This window comes from Larimichthys crocea, unplaced genomic scaffold (genome assembly GCF_000972845.2).
Source record: "Larimichthys crocea isolate SSNF unplaced genomic scaffold, L_crocea_2.0 scaffold38527, whole genome shotgun sequence".
In the NCBI taxonomy this organism is placed as follows: Eukaryota; Metazoa; Chordata; class Actinopteri; family Sciaenidae; genus Larimichthys; species Larimichthys crocea.
Window position 1 is genome coordinate 1 of NW_020855043.1, and position 4,609 is coordinate 4,609.

The 4,609-nt window shown below is 44.3% G+C and overlaps 1 pseudogene; it reads right to left on the reverse strand.

The window, feature by feature from the left end:
• Nucleotides 1-247: 247 nt before the first annotated feature.
• Nucleotides 248-4,485, reverse strand: LOC113745044 (transcription initiation factor TFIID subunit 8-like; annotated as a pseudogene).
• Between the last annotated feature and the right edge of the window lie 124 nt (nucleotides 4,486-4,609).

Consider the following 4,609-nt stretch of genomic DNA (forward strand, 5'->3'; position numbering starts at 1 on the left):
ATGTCGAACTGAAAACCAAAGCTCTGTTATGAATTCTGCGGTAGGCTTGCCAAGATTCAGATCCCAGAATTTCTATGTTCCAGAGAACATCACCCCCCGGAACAAAAGAACAAAGCACTTATGACACTGTCACGCAACCCTGAAATGTTTACGGCCTTTCCGCTGCATTATCTCACGAATCCCAGAGAAACACTGATTACGTTCACAAGAATGCGATATCAGGACTTTATCAGTAAGTTCCACTCACAGTGATATGTTTTCCCGCCGCAGTTCCGCTGTCCGTCTGGTCGTCCTCCTAAGACGAGTCCGTCTCCTCCAGGTCTGCAGTTCGAGCTCTAGGGGCAGGAGGCGCTGAGATACGGGATGGTGCACGGTCGCGCTTCGATCACTGACGACACGGTCGCAGATTAAACTCAAAACGACAAAACTACAAAGGATGTTTGAAACGGGGTCCGTGCGGCAGAGTCACTCACCCTCGTGGGAAGGCGGTGACGTGTCTTTGAGAGGCTCTGAGTTTCTTCGGTCTGGCCTGAAGCGCGTGAGCGCTCGCTCCAGTTCTCTCCTCTGAATCGCGCCTTCTTCTCCAACCACCTGGTAGTCTGACACGGGCTCTCTGAACGTCGCGTGAAGAAAGAAAAACACACTCCTTCATTTTATCTGTAACCACAATAAAGACTTGTCTTCTGTTTGACACTCAGACACATGAATTTCAGGGTTTGTTAAGGATCTCTATGAGTGGACCACGGGTGTTTGATTAGGTGTGTGAGTGTCGGGGAACTCTGGGAAGTGCCCCGGATGTGAGCCGATGTGTGCGTTTTGTTCCGTCCGGACAGCGCTTTGGAGAGCCACGGGGTTGTTTGTCACCTGGAGTGAATGAAATAAAAAACACAAACACAAATTTTAGAATCCATCGCAGAGTTTAGATCGATACTGAAAGCCCGGGAGCAGAAGCAGCGGTCTACGTACGGGGTTATAACCCTCCTCCTCTCTGCTTATTCTCTTGGGTACACGGCGCGTGTCGGCATTGAAACCTGTTGGTGACCCACACACACCACTGCATTCAAACCTCTGTATTACTCGTTAAGCAGTGGTATGTAATCCACCGTCTTCCCATTTCAAAAGTGTGACCACTGCATCCGACCAGAGTGGGGACACTCTGGCTGTGTGTTCACACATAAGCCTTTAGCACACCGACCTATTCTCAGATATATCTGAAAAAAAAAAAAGAGACAAACGTTGTGGTTTGGACTCTGACGCAGGCGAGCGCAGAGCTGTGCGGGATGAGCACCTGACGCGAGGCGCTACGTACAGCTCTGCATCATCTCCGTGAGCGTTCTCCACCGCCGCCTTCTCCGCGCTCTCGAAGCCGCACTCTGTTCGGGGGCGCGACGACGACCTGCAGGTCGACGGACGGGACAGGTGGTAGTTCTCCGCCGGGCTGGAAGCCGCTTTACCGCCCCCTCCGCGCTGATATTCAGGCGTACGTAAACGAAGAGGAGTAGAAAAAGGACACGTCAGACTGGAGGAGAACGGAGACATCACGCAGCATGAAAGGAAAACACAGTTTCTGTTTCACTGAACACACTTGAGCTGTGGATTTGTTGTTTTGTTGGTTACCTGTTTCTTTACATTCTGGAGGACACGATTACTGAAGGCCACAACATCTCCTGCAGCACCTAAGCACGTCATTATAACGCTTGTTGACACACATTTTTTACCTTTCATTAAACAAATGACAGCTCCTTTATATGATTCAATTTACCGTTGCAGCTCTAAAGCGATTAAATAAAAGACGAATACAAAAACATTGAATTTGACAGCGAGAACATGTTCACATTCCGGCCGGATTAACAAACACACACAGAACAGGGTCCGGGTGGACAGTCAGCCGTCAAAATTTTCTTTTATTTAAAGAGGGCCACTAAACATTTTAATAATTTGAAAAATGCCAAATAAAAAAGATGTGAGCAAAATCTACAAACAGTTTCCTTTCTTTCACATCTGGAGTCAGATAATAAAAGAACTAAACTGTACTGAACACGTTAAACTTACATGAAGTTCTAAAATCTGAACCTTCATGTTCATTTTAAACTGACTTATTACCGGAGTCCCAAACTATGGGCCCAGGGGCCCAATCACAGCCTACAGCTTCCTTTTTATAACATATTATGGCCTGCTCGGATTGTCTAGTGGACATGTATGGACTGGAAGATTTGCTTCTTTTTTTTTTTTTTTTTGAATAACTTGATTCTTGTCATATTGAACTTTATTTATTTATGCATACAGCCACCCTTTCATACAGAACTGTATAGCCAAAGTTTCTTTCAAGAGCAGCTGCATGAGAGCACTAGAGATTAAACAGTGGTTCTTAACCTGGGTTCGACGAAACCCTAGGGGTTCGGTGAGTCGCGTCTCAGGGGTTCGGGTGGAGCCTCCGCCCTGGAATTTTTTATTACTATTGTTTCCAAATATCTTGTGAGGCAATCGGTTTTCGGGATGCTTGGAATAAAAAACTAAGAACACGGAACAGACTTGCTGTGAAAATTACATGGAGACTGGACTGCCAAGGTGAAGCACGATATCTGACCTGGTCTCTCCAAGGCAACAGCAGAAAGTCACCCTGGGTAAGTTGTTGTGAGTTCATGCCCTGTGTTGTTTTGTTATTCGAAACAGGTGATGCACGGTTTATTTTGTGCACCCGTAAAAAAAATCCATATTTATTTTTTACTAAGAAGGGTCGGTGAATGAGCATCTGAAACTGGTGTGGTCTGGTACCTTCCAAAAGGTTAAGAACCACTGATTAGAAGAAGAGAAAAGCAAAAAAAAACTAAACGCGAAAACAAATTACGCCTGTAGGAACAGACACATGATTTAGAACAGCCTGCGGTACCCGTAGATTAAAGTAACTGGGAGTTGCCGGGCCCTGAAACTCAGCCAAGGCAGCTATCTGTACAGGTGAACTAACTCTGCTTTCGGAAAGAGAAGAGCAAGAGTGAAGAGTGATTAAATGTGAACAGGACTGTGCAGGAGCATAATAAGTCCTGTGTAGAAGAACATGAGGTTCAGAATTGTATCAAACTTCATGTAGTACGTGTTATCCAGTTATTCTTTGATATCTGACTCCGCTGTGAAAAAAACGGAAAAGAATCTGCGTGTTGTTAGATTCGTCACGCCTGATTGGGTTCGATGGGTTTAGATGGTACACTTCATTTTTAAAAGGATCAAGGCAAGTGCAATGTCTTGTCAATGTGCTATGGGTACAGCGACAGACCAGAGTGTACGGGAAATTGATGTTTGCCACGCTAGCCGAGGCAGCAGAAACAGGGACAGAGAAATATAGAAGTAAAAGATAGGAAAAAATATACAATCAAAATTAAAATCGACAAAGAGAGTCAAGCTCAAAGGCAGCCGTGGGGCAAGATGGACCGGGGGAAACAGAATGAGGGGAGACGGAGCGGGACAAGGAGAGGCAGTAGCGAAGGTACAGCAGAGATATAGGATGATGATAGCTATTTGAGCGCGATTTGAGAGAGATTAAGAGAGCGATATACACTACTACTACCCAGGATACAGATTATACAGACACACACACACCCCAGAGAGTTCTGTGTATATATAGGATATAGTATATAGATATAGGAGAGAGGAGACATACAGATAGAGATACAGGATGCGATATAGTACCTACATATATATATACATATATATCGATACATGCCATAGATATCTCATATAGTATCTAGACAACATATACACATACATATATTTTATATATTATATACTTATCTATATATCTATCTATATATCTTACTATATCTCTGGACACCCCACACACACACACCCACAATCTTATATTCTGTATATGGTTGTTGTAGCTATATATATATATATATATATATATATATATATATCTATATCTCTATATTATATATATATATATTATATATATTTATAATTGTGAAATGTTACAGCACATTTGTATTAAACTATTATTGGTTATTTTTCATTGTAATGTTAGTATCATCATCACGTGTCCCTCTTTAACAGAAGTTTATACAAATGAAGCTCCGGGCCGCCTGACCTCGGCCCGCGGGCCACAGTTTGGACCTCCCTGACGTGAGGATGTAACGTCAGCTCGCAGGTAACGTTACAGCCGCTGATGTTTGTCCGTTTACAGACAGACTGAGTTCATAAACAGCGAGTCTGAGACATTAAAGCGGATTACAGAGACGTTATTTCATGAGCGGAGCCTCCCGCGCCCTCACGGTGAACATATCAAGCCTCTCTTACCCCGCCCGCGTTCAGCGAGCCTCCGGACGACACGGCAGGGTCCGCCATCGATAACCTGCTCCTCTGTGGATTAATTAAATCTAATTAAATCTAATTAAACTCCACGGTGTCAGAGTTTATCTGTCCGAGCGGGACCGCCGTTAGTAAACACACGGTCCGTTTGTGTCGTCGCTTCCGTCACGCACGGAAGTTTAAAAAAAAAAAACAAACAAACCTCGGTCTGTTTTTGCTGCCGCCACCTAGCGGCGGAGTGTGGAATTACAACACTCAAAGAAGATCAGTCCGAGTCATTTCTGTCACTGTTTATAGACCTGTGAGA